Genomic DNA, 15,457 nt, shown 5'->3' on the forward strand with positions numbered 1-15,457 from the left:
TCCATATCTTGGCTATTGTAAATAATGCTTCAATAAACATAGGGGTGCATATAACTTTTCAAATTAGTGCTTTCATTTTCCTTTGGGTAAGTACCCTATTGTGGGATTATTAGATTGTATGGTATTTCTGTTTTAGTTTTTTGAGGAAATTCCATACCATTTTTCTCAGTGGCTATACCAATTTACATTCCCACCAACAGTGCATGAGGGTTCCTTTATCTCCACATCCTCATCAACACTTATTTCTTGTCTTTTTTACTCTAATTTTTTTAATGTTTATTTATTTTTGAGAGAGAGAGAGACAGAATGCGAGTGGAGGAGAGGTAGAGAGACAGGAGACACAGAATCTGAAGCAGGCTCCAGGTTCTGAGCTGTCAGCACAGAGCCTGATGCAGGGCTTGAACTCACGGACAGTGAGATCATGACCTGAGCTGAAGTTGGACTAACCAACTGAGCCACCCAGGTGCCCCTCTTGTCTTTTTTATTCTGGCCATTCAGACAGGTATAAGGTGATAACCTCATTGTGGTTTTGATTTCCGTTTCCCTGATGATTAGTGATGTTGAGTATCCTGTCATGTGTGTGTTGGCCATCTGTATATTTTCTTTGGAAATGTCTGTTCAGGTCCTATGCCCAGTTTGTAAAGGGATTATTTGTGGAGTTTTTGGGTATTGAGTTGTATAAGTTCTTTATATAGTCTGCATATGAACCCTTTTCAGATGTATCACTTGCAAATATCTTCTCCCACTTAGTAGTAGACTTTTCATTTTGTCGACGGTTTCCTTCACTTTTTGATGTCGTCCCTGTAGTTTATTTTTGTGTTTGTTTCCCTTGCCTTAAGAGACATATCTAGAACAATGTTGTTATGGCTGATGTCAAAGAAATTACTGCCTATGTTCTATTTTAGGAGTTTTGTGGTTTCAGGTCTCACATTTAGGTCCCTTAATCCATTTTGAGTTTATTTTAAAAGAAAGTGGTCCAGTTTCATTTTTTTGCATGTGGCTGTCCAGTTTTCCCAGCACTATTTGTTGAAAAGACCATCTATTTCCCAGTGCATATTCCTCTGTGCCCAGTGTTTGTATTTCCAACTTTTGTCTGAAGCCTCTCCTAATCAGTTGGACAAAAGTTCTCCGTCTAGTACCCACTCACACAATTTAGCATTTCACCTTAATGTTTTCTGTTTCAAAAGCTTTATTCATTCTGTTATATACTTACTCCCTTGCTGTGTTTTATGACTGTCAGTGTGTTTGCTGTTTCATCTTTTTTTCCCTTCATATTCCACATCAAGTCCTGTTACCTCTGAAATCTTTCCTAAATCTGACTACTTCTCAACTCTAGCCTCCATCATGTCTTTCCTGGACAACTGGACTTTCTATGTGCACACTTGTCTGCTTACACAGTAGCCAAGGTGAATTTGGTTTTTTAAAACTTTTTTCTTGTGAAATGTAACATGAATACAGAGGAGTATATGAAACATACATGTACAACTACTCTATGGTTTATTATAAAGCAAATAGTGCATAGCCACAATCAAGTCAAAGAAATAGAATGTAGATAGCACTCTAGAAGCTTTGCCACATAATCCCTTCCCAATGTTAAACCCTTATCTCCCTTATAGAGATAACTTGCCTTTCTTTATAATTTTATCACTGTATCTCATCCACCCAAGCACTGTCAGAAAGGAATGTAGGCCCACCTTGCCAAGCTTCCAACTTTTAAGGAAGGCCAGAAGTCTGGCTTTTAAATTTTTTTAAATTTAATTTTAAAATGTTGCATTATTTTTTTTAAAATATGGCACTGCAGAAAAAACAAATCTTTGCTGGTCGAACCCCTCCCCCCCAAAAACAATAATTTTACCATTGTATCCTACATCACTAAAAGTTTTTCCTGGTTTTGATTTTTTTTTTTTTTGTAAGTGAAATCACATGTATTGTATATCTGGCTTCTTTCATTCAGTATTATGTTTTTAATTAAGAGTCATCTATTCTGTATGAGGCTACAGTTTATTCATTTTCATTGCTGTAAAATACTCTTATTTTATGAATACGTCAAATTTTATTTATCCATCCTACTATTGAATTTTGGGCTGTTTCTAATTTAGGATATTATGAATAATGCTGCTACAAACATTCTTGTCCATGTCTCCCAGCGCATATGGTCAAGAGTATATGCCTTCCTCCCTCCCTTCTTCTCTTCCTTCTTTCCATGTGTATACCCAATTCTTCCAACTCCATTTTCTGAAAAGACCATCCTTTCCCTCCTCCTTTTGCAATGCTATCTTTGACTTAAATCGAGTGTCCATATGTGCATGGGTCTGTTTCTGGGCTCTTTTATTACATTGGTCTATTTGTCTGTCTATTTTTCTGTGTTCCCTGCCGCAATATCACACTGCCACAATAATGAGTCACACTGGCTTTATAATAAGGCTATGTCAAGTCGAGAAAGTCCTTCCTCCTCCTCTTCCTTTTCTTCCTCCTCCTTTTTCAAGAGTGGCTTTCTATTCTTGATCCTTAATATTTCCACATACATTTTAGAATTAGCTTATCAAGTTCTACAGAAAAAGCTGTGGGCATTTTGATTGGTATTACACTGAATCTATAGACCAATTTGAGAAAGACTGACATCTTTATAATAATTGGTCTTACAGTCCTTGAAAATGATGTCTCTTCAGGTGCCTGTGTAGCTCAGTTGGTTGAGCGTCTGACTCTTGATTTCAGCTCAGGTCATGATCCCAGAGTTGTGGGATTGAGCTGCACATTGGGCTCCCCACTGGGATCGAGCCCTTCGTCAGGCTCCGCAGTGAGCATGGGGCATGCTTAAGACTGTCTCTCCCCTTGCCTCTATCCTCTACTCACACTCTCTCTTTCTAAAGAAAAAGAAAAAGAAAAAAAGAAAAGGAAATGATATCTCTTGGGATATATCCTTGGAATGATATCCCTTCATTAGTCTTTAGTTTCTCTCAATAAAATTTTATAGTTTCTTGCACAAAGGTCCTATACACTTTGTTGGATTTATCCCTGGGTGGTTGGTATATTTTTTAACACTCTTATAAATGGTATCATTTCTTAAATTTTATTCTCTAATTGTTTTTGCTGGTACGTAAAAATACAATTGATTCTTGCGTGTTTATTTTGTACCTAGTAATCTTGATGGAACAGTCTTTTAAAACTGTAAATCATTACATGTCATTCCCTTGTTAAAAACCCACCAATGGCTTCTTATTATAAAAATATAATCCAAACTCTTCGCAGTGACCATGGTGATTTTAAAACATGTTCACATGTTATTTGACACTCTTCCAACAGGAAGGTGAGTCTGCATTCCCTCCTCTTGGACCTGGGTGAATCTTTGTGATTGCCTGAATGAACCAGAAGTGGTAGAAGGGACACTGTGTGACTTTCAGGGATAGGTTTAGAAATACCCTGAAGCTTCTGCCAGTTTCTCTTGCTCTGAAAACCTCTAGCTACCATGTAAGAAATTGAGCTACCCTATGTCCATGTGGACAGAGAAAGCCAAGGAGCCAGAAATGTTCCAGCCTCCAGTTATTGTGTACCTAGCCAGACATGTGAATGCAGAAGCTCTGAGACAATCCTAGCCTCAGCCACCACCTGACTGTACCCACATGAGAGACCTTAGCAAGAGCTGCCTAGCTGACCCCAGGTATCCCCAGATTCATGGGCAAAATTAATGATTGTTGTTGTTCTGTGCCACTAACTTCTAGGGTGTTTTGTTATGCAGTGATAGGTAATTGGAACAATGGTCTACAAGGCCCTTTTTACTCTAAGCTCAATCTACCTACCTCACCAACCTCATCTCCCACTCCAGCCACACTGGCCTTATATATGTCCTATCAACCAAGTCAAGCTTATTTCTGTTTTGAGGCCTTTGGGATGATCATAGATCCTTTGTCTTAGAACACTCTTATCTTAACTCTTTAAGTGGTAGCGTCCTTCTCATAATTCATCTCCTCAAACATGAATCACCTCCCTAGAGATGTCTTTCTATCTGCCTCTCTACCACATTACTGTCTTATTTTATCAATACACATTTTCCAGGGTACCTGGGTGGCTCAGTCGGTTAAGCGTCTGACTTCTGCTCAGGTCATGATCTTGCGGTCTGTGAGTTCGAGCCCCGCGTAGGGCTCTGTGCTAACAGCTCAGAGCCTGGAGCCTCCTTTAGATTCTGTGTCTCCGTCTCTCTCTGCCCCTCCCCCGTTCACACTCTCTCACTCAAAAATAAATAAAAATTTTAAAAATATACATTTTCCAAAATCATTTATTTATGCATATTTATTTTGCTTTCATGTATTTATTGTCTGCCCTCCCCCTCTAGAATGTAAGCTGTTTGAAGCCCAAGAGTGTCCATTTTGTTCTCTTCTATTAGGTCCAGCACTTAGAATGGTGTCAGGCAGGTTTCACTATCAACGAAGATGGAGTAACAGGGACTAGACATACCCTCCTATCTTAAGTAGCTAGAAAACCAGACAAAATATATGAAACAATGGATTTCAAGGCAATGGTACAACCACTTACAAATCTAATCATAGTCTTACTATGAGATCTAATGGTGGTGCTTACATGCACACAAACAGCTGCATGTGAATGTTTGTAACAGCCTTATTCGTAATTGTCCAAACCAGGAAGCAACCAAGAAGTCCTTCAATAGGTGAATGGAAAAAAATAAAACAAAATAAAAAAACTGTGGTACATCCACACAACGAACAAAGGAAATGAGCTATCAAGCCATGAAAAGACATAGAGGAATGCATATTGCTAAGTGAGAGAAGCCAGTCTGAAAAGCTACATGATTCCAACTATATGATGTTTTGGAAAAGGCAAAACAATGGAGACAACGAGGAAAGACCAAGAACGGTGGTTGCCAGAGGTTGGGCAGGAAGGGAGGAAGGGATGGATAGGTGGAGCACAGGATCTTTAGGGCAGTGAAACTATTCTGTATGATACTGACATACACATGGATACTGACGTTATACATTTGCCAAAACCCATACAATTCTGGGACATAAAGGGCAGATGCTAATGTAAACTGTGGCCTTTAATTAATAGTAAGGTTTCAGGACCAGTTCATCAATTGTGACAAATGTACCAGGATAGCAAGATGTTAATAATAGGGGAAACTGCAGGGCGAGGAGGACTGTCCATACTTTCTGTTCAGTTTTTCTGTAAACCTAAAGCTGCTCTAAGGAAAAAAAAAATGTCTATTAATAATTTATTGAAAAATAGGCTTCCATACAATTTATTAACTTTTAAAAGGGTTGAAATAATATGCAACAGGGTTTAATACTGCCTGTATCTAATTCTGGTTTTCATTTTGCTGTTGATCTTTGTTTTCTCACAAAGAAAAAAAATGATGGTTTTGTGATACCTAAGAAAACAAAATAAACTCAGTTATTTTTAAATTAATTTTTAAATTTTTATTTATTTTAATTTTTTATTTAGTTAACACACATGTTACATTAGTTTCAGGTGTACAACATAGTGATTCCACAAGTTTAAACATTATGCTGTGCTCAGCTCACCACAAGTATAGCTACCATATGTCACCCTACAACACTATTACAGTATAATTGACTGTATTCCTTATGCTATGCCTTTTATTCCCGTGACTTACTCATTCCATACCTGGAAGCCTGTACCTGCCATTTCCCTTCACCCATTTTGCCCATCTTCTCACCCCTCCTCCCCTCTAGCAATGATCAGTCTGTTCTTTGGGTTTACAGGTCTGATTCTGCTTTTTAAGACCCAGTTCATTTAAAAAGAAGTGTTGGAAGAAGTAATGCAATAATTTTCCCTCTCTCCCATGGCTGTAGCACTTGTGGGCACTATAACACTGAATGTGGACTGTGTCAATTTGTTCCCAAATGGGGACATAGTGCCTACCTCTTAGGAAATGTATGAAGCATAGATAAGATAATGATAAAGTGCACTTAATAGAAGATAGCTCCTGGGGCGCCTGGGTGGCTCAATCAGTTGAGCATCCAACTCTTGGTTTCAGTTCAGGTCGTGATCTCATGGTTCACTTGGGAGTATAAGCCCCACGTCATCATTGGGCTCTGCGCTGATAGTGCCCAGAGCCTGCTTGGGATTTCTCTCTCTCCACCTCTCGCTGACCCTCCCCAACTCACAAGCACGCGTGCGTGCGTGTGTGTGTGTGTGTGTGTGTGTGTGTCCATTTTCTCTCTAAAGGTGGATACATAAACTTAAAAAAAAAGAAGATAGCTGCTCCCACCCCAAGCCCCGACCCAATACAACAGTAACAGCCTTGTGACTGCTACCTCTACACTACCGCTATCAGACTTGGGACTATCAGAACTAATCTCATCACACCCTTTTCCCTGTTTAAGTCACTCCTCACAGGAATATAAGGACCTCTTAAATGCCATGGAATTTAATAACCCTGAAACTCCGTAAATTCTCTTTTCTGATTCCATTACCCACCCCTTCAAACTCCTGTGTCCTCCAGTGTTTGTGATCAGTGATCAAAAAAACTCTCTATGTCCTCAGTTTCTTCTCTGACCCTTCTGTACACCTTCTTGCTCCTAGTAAACCCTGGCTGTCCCCAGCTTCCAGCTTCAACCCTTATAAACGAGGGCTGTAATCTTTCATTCACTTGCTCCTTTTCTGTCTTTGTAGCACTCATTGGCAAAATCACAATCCTGTTTAAATCCAACTGTCTGCTTATGAACCCTGCACCATGCAGCTGCTGTTGGTTGGAGAAAACCACAAATCAGAATGACTGGTCTGCCTATCAATTAAATGGTGATTGCTGATCTCAAGTCCCCTTGATATGGTTGAACAATCATTTTATTTCCCTCATTCATTCTCTCACTCTCCTGCACAACTAGATTATTTGATGCCTTTGTTTATCTCATATTAAATGAGGAAGGGGTCCAACTTTTTTTCCTTTTATTTTTTTCCTTTTATTTATTTATTTATTTATTTATTTATTTATTTATTTATTTTTTGCATCTGGATATCCTGTTGTCCCAACACTGTGGGCAAGACTATTCTTTACCAATTTAATTGTTTTGCCCACCTCTCCATCAAATATCAATTGATTGTAAATGTGAGGTTTATTTTTAGACTCTTATTTATTTATTTATTTATTTATTTATTTATTTATTTTTAGAGAGAGCAAGAGAGCACAAACAGCGGAGAGGGGAAAGAGAGAGAGAGAGGGAGAGAGGGGAAGAGAGAGAGAGAGAGAGAGAGAGAGAGAGAGAGAGAGAGAGAGAATCTTAAGAAAGCTCCATGCTCAGCATGGAGCCCTACATATGGGACTTGATCTTACAATGCAGGGATCATGACCTGAGCTAAAATCAAGAGTTGGATGCTCAACTGACTGAGCTACCCAGGTACCCCTGGACTCTCAATTCTATTCCACTGATCTTCTGTCTATCACTTTGTCATAATCATACTGTCTTCATTACTGTAGCTTTATAGTAAGTTTTGAAATTCTGAAGAGTAAGTCCTCCAATTCAAATTCAAGATTGTTTTGGTATCCTGGGTCCCTTGTATGTCTATATGAATTTTAGCATCAGCTTGTTAATTTGTGCTCTTCCCTCCCCCTCAAAAAAGCCAGTATATATCTGGTAGTGATTGCAACTTTTCGGTACATCAGTTTCCATCTTAACAATATTAAATCTTCCAATCAATGAAAATAGAATATCTTTCCATTTATTCAGGTCTTCTTTAATTCCTTTCAACAAGTTTTGTGGTTTTCAGAGTGTAAGTTTTACACTTTTTGTGGCTAAATACATCCCTAGGTAGTTTATTCTTTTTGATGCTACTCCAAGTGGAATTATTTTCTTAATTTCATTATCAGATTGTTCATTGCTAGTGTCTAAAAATCCTATTGATGTGTGTAATTGATCTTGTAGCCTGCAACCTTGTTAGCTTGTTTATTCTAATAATTTTCAGTGAATTATTTATTATTTTCTATATAATTTCTACATGATTTTCATCTAAAAAATTGAGATATTTTTAGGGGCGCCTGGGTGGCTCAGTCGATTAAGCGTCCGACTTCGGCTCAGGTCACGATCTCGCGGTATGTGGGTTCGAGCCCCGCGTCGGGCTCTGTGCTGACTGCTCAGAGCCTGGAGCCTGTTTCAGATTTTGTGTCTCCCTCTCTCTCTGACCCTCCCCCATTCATGCTCTGTCTCTCTCTGTCTCAAAAATAAATAAACGTTAAAAAAAATTTTTTTTTTTAAATTGAGATATTTTTACTTCTTCCTTTCCAATATGAATGTCTTTTACTTCATTTTCTCACCTAACTACCTTGGCTAAAAGGTAATTATCTTATTTCCTTATCTTATTTCTGATGGTAAGGGGAAAAGCATTAAGTCTTTCACCATTAATGCTGTTAGCTGTGAGTTTTTGGTAGATGTCCTCTATCAAGTTAAGGACACTCTCTACTATTCCTAGTTTGTTGAATATTTTTATTATGAAGGGATATTGGTGTGTTGGATATTGTCAAATACTTTTTCAGCTTCTATTGAGATGATCATTTGTCCTTTATTGATATGGTGATCATTTGTCCTGTATTGATGATCATTTGTCCATGATTTTTGTCCTTTATTGATACAGTGACTTATATTAATGAACTTTCAGATGTTTAAACAACTTTGTATTTTGGGGATAAGTCCTACTTGGTTATGAATTATAATCCCTTCCATATGTTGCTGGATTCAGTTTATTAGTATTTTTATCTTTTTAGGATTTTCACATCTACATTCACACTTGATAGTTAGGTACCACTAATTGCCAGCTGATTGGTCTATTGTTTTCTATAATAGAGTGGGGCACATATTGTCCCACAGTGGGAACCAATGAAATCTGGTTCTCTTTGCTGGTGTGTGTGTGTGTGTGTGTGTGTGTGTGTGTGTGTGTGTAAGATTTTATTGAGTAATCTCTACACCCAGTGTGGGGCTTGAACTCACAACCCCTAGATCAAGTGTCACATGCTCCACCTACTGAGCCAGCCAGGCTCCCCCTGCAGGGGTAGTTTTTGAGGTAAGTTTTTGAGGTTTGTCCTGACCCCAGGAGGGCTGTTCTTAGCTGACTCTTTCCCCAGTTCTCTCTGGTAAACTTGTTGGCTTACAATTTAGCTTATTGTCCTCATGGAGGTACCAGCCTTTTAATTGCTTACCACCAAAATCTCCATTGTTTTCAAAAGTGCCCTTAGGCTTGAACTTCCCCACACTGTGTTCCAAATAAAGTTAGTTCCCTTGATGAAAGCCTTGGCACTCTCTGTTTTTATGGCCTACTTCTCCCCTAGGGCAAAATCTTACACTACTGCTTTAGAGCCAGTGTCGGGGACAGTTGTCCAAGTATTTCAAAGTGATCTGCCTCTGCAGGGCACAGGGTGGGGGTAGTAACCATCTGATCTCCTTGGCTTGCTTCTGGCCATATGGAACCTCTGTCTGTGAGTGATGAGGGCCCCAGTGTTCTAGGCCTGTCATGCCTGGGTAGAGCCTCCGACCTACACATGGGGGCTTGGTGAAGGAGGAGAGACTCCAGCCTCTTGGCAGCACTTCCCTGGAATTTAACCTCTGCCACACAGAGTTTGGAGGTATGGAAAATGCTGGTAGCCTGCCCTGCACAGAGAGATAACAGTCTGTGACTGGGAGCTGGACAGAAAGGAAGCCCTGTCTTCATGGCCACTGCTGCCATGCAGAGTTTCTATCCAGCTGAGATGGGAGAGTGGTCAAGAGGGGGAGGGGTGTTGTGGCTTAAGTGCCACAGATTCTCCCTGTTTAAACTGAGATCTAATACACTTTTGTTGAATAAATATTTGTTTGCTTGATACCCTTAAGACAATTTACAGGGACTGAAAGATTGGTTTTTAAGAAATAATTTTCACCAGTTATGGCTGTTTCACTGGAGAGGGCATCCGCAGAGCTCCTCACACTACCATTCCAGAAATGATCCTCTCTCTTCTTCCCTCTTGAGCAAAGCTTCTCAAAAGTGTTTCAGTATTTCACGTTCAATTCCTGTCTCCTTCCTCCTGCCCCTTGCCAAACCCATTTTTTGTTTTGTCTCTTTTTGTTTTTGTTTTTAATGTTTATTTTTGAGAGAGAGAGAGAGAAAGAGAGAGAGAGAGAGAGAGAGAGAGAGAGAGAGAGCATGAGCAGGGGAGGGGCAGAGAGAGAGGGAGACACAGAATCCGAAGCAGGCTCCAGGCTCTGAGCTATCAGCACAGAGCCTGACGTGGAGCTCCAACCACAGACCGAGAGATCATGACCTGAGCCAAAGTTGGATGCTCAACTGACTGAGCCACCCAGGTGCCCCCATGTTGCTAAGTTCTAGAGGCACAATCTCATTTTTATCTTACCTGAACTGGCAGCCTTATTTGACACTGTTGATCTCACCTTCGTCCTTCAAATGTTTTCATCACTTCGCTCTTAGAAACCTATACTTTTCCTGGTTCCTTGTTTTCCTCCTACCACATTTATTGCTCCTTCTCAGTCTCCTTTGCTAGTGCCTCCGAACCAGTTCTTAGACTTCTTGTCCTTTTCATCTACACTCATTTCCTTGGTGATCTCCTCCAGTCTCACAGTTTTCAATAATTCTCCATATGCTGATGGCTTTCAAATGTATATCTCCAGGAAAGGCCTCTCTTCCAAACTGCACACTTGTATAACATGCTTCCTGCTTGACATTTCCACATGGTCACATAATGGGCTCCTCAAACTGAATGTACAAAACAGCTTCTGATCTTCTCTTCCAAACCTGTTCCTTCCAGTCTTCCTCATCATTCCAGCTGTTCAAAGGCCAAAAACCATGGTATTGTCATTGACTCTTTCTCACTCTGTGTCCAAGCTATCAGCCAATCCTGCTAGAGCTACCTTCCAAATTCAAAATATGACCTCCTACAGCTTCCACTGCTGTTCCAAGTCATTATCATGTTTTGCCTAGATTATTTCAAGAACTGCTTAAGTGGTCTTCCTGCTTCCATTCAGTTACCTCTCTGACCTCATCTCTTATTGCTGCCTCCAACCTCCAGTCACACTGGCTTCCTTGCTGTTTCTTGAATACACAAGGCATGTGGATGAGCGTCTTGGATTGGCAACACTCTGCATGTTACCACACATCAATGCTAGGAGGGAGACCCATTCTTGAGGACACAAAAGTTTGCATTCGGAACCCTCTCACTTCTAGATTCTGCCATATGTGTCTCTTCCTCTGGTTCATTCTAATTTGTATCCTTTCATTATAGTAAAACTGTAATCATAAGTCCTGAGTTCTGTGGGTCATTCCAACAAATTATTGAACCTGATGGTGGTCATGAGAGCTCCCTAATTTGCAGCCAGCTGATCGGAAGTAAAGGTGGTCCTAGGGGTCCCTGAACTTGCAGCTGGTACCTGGAGTCTTGGGTACACTTGGAAGCCTGGAGGACTGTGCCCTTACCCTCAACTCTGGCTACTCGTGGTAGCACTAGAAGAAGTTAGGCAGGCATATCTAGTATCTCAGCTTGAGAAAGATGGTGGTGTCCTTCAGGCAATGATGGTTTAGAATCGCTGAGTTTCCACATGTTGCATTAGATTCTGGATGGCATCTAGAACCTCTAGGTAAACATCATAACATATATTTTTACATCTTACCTTTGCAAATTACTTTCATATTTGAGCTTCAAAACAGGTAATATCACCCTCCTTTTACACATGAAGAAACTGAAGTGAAGGGGAAGACACTTGTCCGAAGTCACTAGACTCAAACACGGCATTCTACTTCAATGCAGAACTCCTTATACCAGAGCCCACAAGCTACAGGAGTCAGTTACAACACATATGCAGGAGAGGGCAGGGAATCTTTATGATCAGTTCTCCATTAGCACCTTTTAGGAAACTGAAGGCACCTGGGTCCCTCCAGACTTAGGATTCTCTCCCACTTGATTTTCTCCTTTGGGGGCAGTGAGATTTGGAGGAAGATATCTAGAAACTTGGGTCTTCTCCAGTTAGAGAACTACATATTTCCTTAGAGCTCATTTATGGTCTCCTCATAGTAATTGCCTTTCCCAAGGGAGAAAATTTGTTACTCTCAGCAAGACCAAAATTGGGTATGTAAGAAATCTTTTAGTTCAGAGACTCAAGAGAACCTGTCCCAGAGTTGGTATCCAAGTATCCCACCCACTCTTAAGTGCATTGGAAGATGATGCATCATACCTACAAACCAAATGGAAAATGGCAAACATATGACCGGCTGGTTTCAAGAAGAGAAAATATAATTGGTTCTTAATAAAATATTCCCAACCTCACTCACAATACGCAAAATACAAATTAAAACTACAAGAAGATGTCATTTTTACCTATCAGACTGGCAGAGAAAATAATTTGGAAAACACATTGTGTTGTGAGATCTAGGGAAACCTCAACTGGCATCCTTATATGTTGCTGGTGAGTTTCAAAATTTGTATAACCTCTGTGAAGGGTGACTGGCAATATTTCACAAATACATATTTGCACTGGACTCATCAGCAAGTTCACTCTTAGGAATTTATTCTAAAGATGTATCTACACACAGTGTAAAGATGTCTGCTGTGGATTGCAAAGCATTGTCACAATGTCTGACAAGCCTTTCCATTAAAAGATGAGTCTATTTCCCCAGACTCCTTAAATCTGGAATGGCCCTGTGGCTTGCTACAATAAAATGTAGCAGAAGTGATGCTGTTCCAGAGCCTAACCTCAAGCGCTTTGTAACTTCCACTCTCATGCTCCAGGAATTCTGCCCTTGGACCAGTTGGTGGTTAGAGGCTGGAGAAACACCAAAGAGGCTATTAGCAAAGACTGGAGGAGTGGAGGACAAACAGTTGCTGGAGGCTGGGAATGCAGTGAGAAAATGGTTATCAGAGGCCGGAGAGAGGACAACTTTGGTTGTGTAGTGATGCAGTAACTGGCAAATGGTTGCCTGTGAAAACGTGAAAGATGGAAAAGATACCTAATAGACTTTCAGAAATAGGATTAAGGAGATTTCCAGACAGAATGTTGAAAGTGCCATTTGGCTGCTTTTAACCATATGACAATGGGCAGGAAGAGAGAGATGAGCAAAAGCAAGAACTATGGCACTTAGAAGAAGAATCTCAAGGGTATCTCAAAGCCCAAGGATTAGCTGGTTTGGAAAACATAACTTTCCCCCAGTTCTCCCAGCTGGTAAAAATTTCTCAAAGCTAAGAGTCTGAGGCCAGGATGCCTGGGTGGCTCAGTCTGTTAAGAGTCCGACTTTGGCTCAGGTCATGGTCTCAGGGTCCGTGGGTTCGAGCCCCGCGTCGGGCTCTGTGCTGACAGCTCAGAGCCTGGAGCCTGCTTCAGATTCTGTGTCTCCCTTTCTCTCTACCCCTCCCACCCTCACAGTCTGTCTCTCTGTCTCTCCCAAAAATGAATAAACCTTAAAATTTTTTTTTTTTAGGGGCGCCTGGGTGGCGCAGTCGGTTGAGCGTCCGACTTCAGCCAGGTCACGATCTCGCGGTCCGTGAGTTCAAGCCCCGCATCAGGCTCTGGGCTGATGGCTCAGAGCCTGGAGCCTGTTTCCGATTCTGTGTCTCCCTCTCTCTCTGCCCCTCCCCCGTTCATGCTCTGTCTCTCTCTGTCCCAAAAATAAATAAATGTTGAAAAAAAAAAAAAGTATTAAAAAAATTTTTTTTTTAAAATAAAAAAATAGTAAGAGAGTCTGAGGCCAAAAATCAAATCAAGAGTATGGCTGTAAACCCTTGTTAAGACCCTGAATGATTTAAGGTAATGTCTAAAGGGCTCTCTCGACTAGAGCTTCTGAGAATCTTCAGGGTATTTTCCCACAGCAGCCTCAAACTATTGCCCAAAAGACCATATATATAACAACACAAAGTTCCCCTACTTTGAGGGCATTATGTTAATTGGATCACTTGAATACCAGAGGGGAAGAAACAAATGCTGAAATGAGTCAGGGGTCTACCACATCAGTGAAGCTTCGAGGAGGCCAGGTGTCTGAAGGATGCCAAGATGTCCACACCAAGTTTGGGGACAAGTGACTTGCCTTTGCTACCACTCAGAGCTGCCCTACTGGTAGGCCTCTTCGGACTTTGGAGACAACATATACTACACTTAGGATTACTGCTTCAATCTGTGTATAGAGGAACAAGTTTTGAGGGGGGCCCAGAGCAAGGGCAGATTCCCTGCAGCAGGTTCTGGCTGCAGTTTCACTGGCCTTACTGCTTAGGCCATAAGACTAATCGATTCCAGGAGGCTGGTGTCATTTGTTGTGGACGCCTGTGCCATTAGTCCTTTGCAGGCTCCATTAGGAAGGCTGCAGGATAGACCTGGAGGGTCCTGTTACATGTCCGTCCTTTTAAACATTCCCAGAAGCAGATCTTAACCAATGCTGGATGGAGAGTTAGTAGCTAAATATCCCAACTTCTTGCTCCTACATGGTATAACTCTGAGATGTGTCTTGTGCCATCTCCCAGAGTTCCCTGATGGGATAAAATGCCAGGTACCCGCAACCCAGCCTTTATCGGCTTCCTTCCTTTCACTCCCATGCTTCTGTTGTCCTACTGGTAATCCTCTTCCCCAGATAAACTCCTCGCTCTCTAATCTTTGTCTCAGTGTCTACCTCTGGAAGGACCCACCTAACCTACTGACAATTAGAAGAAAGGGAGAGGGTCTTACTTACTTACTTACTTACTCACAACAGAGCTTTTGTTTTGTTTTTTTCCCAGAAAAGAAAGTCGCTATGATGCAGTACCCTGGTTTACTGACAGTTCAATGAGCTTTCTGCTGTATTGCTAGTCTGTTCACACTGTCTCCATCACAGGTAAAAGTTTGCCAGAAATCACCTGAAGCCACAGGGGTGATATAGGCTGCTGTTGTCACAGAGCTTAGGGTCTGGTGGATACCAAGAGCTTTCATTCACTGATGCTTTCTAGTAGACACTACACTAGGCATTTTATATGCATTATCTTATTTAAACCTCACTTTACAGTGAAGTTAGCTTAAGCTCAGAGAAGTTAAGTTACTTGCCCCAAATCATATCACTGGTCAGTGGTGGATCTGAACTTCAAACCTGAGATTATCTGATACCAGTTTATGCTCTAAACCTGTATTATTTTTCTTATATTAATCACCTTATGTCAGCTCTACAATTTGATGGAAAGTGTCTCCTTTTTTTAAAAAAGTTTATTCATTTTTGAGAGAGAGCGAGAGCACATGTATGAGTGGGGGAGGGGCAGAGGGAAAGGGAGAGAGAGAATCCCAAGCAGGCTCTCTGCAGACAGCACAGAGCCCATCTTGGGGCTCAATCCCACAAACTATGAGATTGTGACCTGAGCCAAAATCAAGAGTTGGATGCTTAACCGTCTGAGATACCCAGGTGCCTCAACTGTATCCTTCTTTTAAGGCAGAGTTGGACCCTCTCTCCATCTCTAGTTTTTGTCTCTCCTCCTGCCCTGAGAAGGCAGGGGATACAGTAGAGA

At 41.0% G+C, this 15,457-nt stretch overlaps 1 long non-coding RNA gene across 2 annotated transcripts in view; it reads left to right on the forward strand.

Annotated features, from left to right (window-relative positions):
• Nucleotides 1-15,457, forward strand: part of LOC122483106 — a 32,071-nt gene that overhangs the window by 3,455 nt on the left and 13,159 nt on the right. Inside the window, exon 3 of one of the 2 annotated variants that reach the window (XR_006297305.1) lies at nucleotides 14,705-14,799. The exons of the other annotated variant lie outside the window; for it this stretch is intronic. This is a non-coding gene — a long non-coding RNA (uncharacterized LOC122483106). The remainder of the gene's footprint in view (nucleotides 1-14,704; nucleotides 14,800-15,457) is intronic. 2 annotated transcript variants of the gene reach the window in all.

Source organism: Prionailurus bengalensis, chromosome D1, assembly GCF_016509475.1.
Source record: "Prionailurus bengalensis isolate Pbe53 chromosome D1, Fcat_Pben_1.1_paternal_pri, whole genome shotgun sequence".
Lineage (NCBI taxonomy): Eukaryota > Metazoa > Chordata > Mammalia > Carnivora > Felidae > Prionailurus > Prionailurus bengalensis.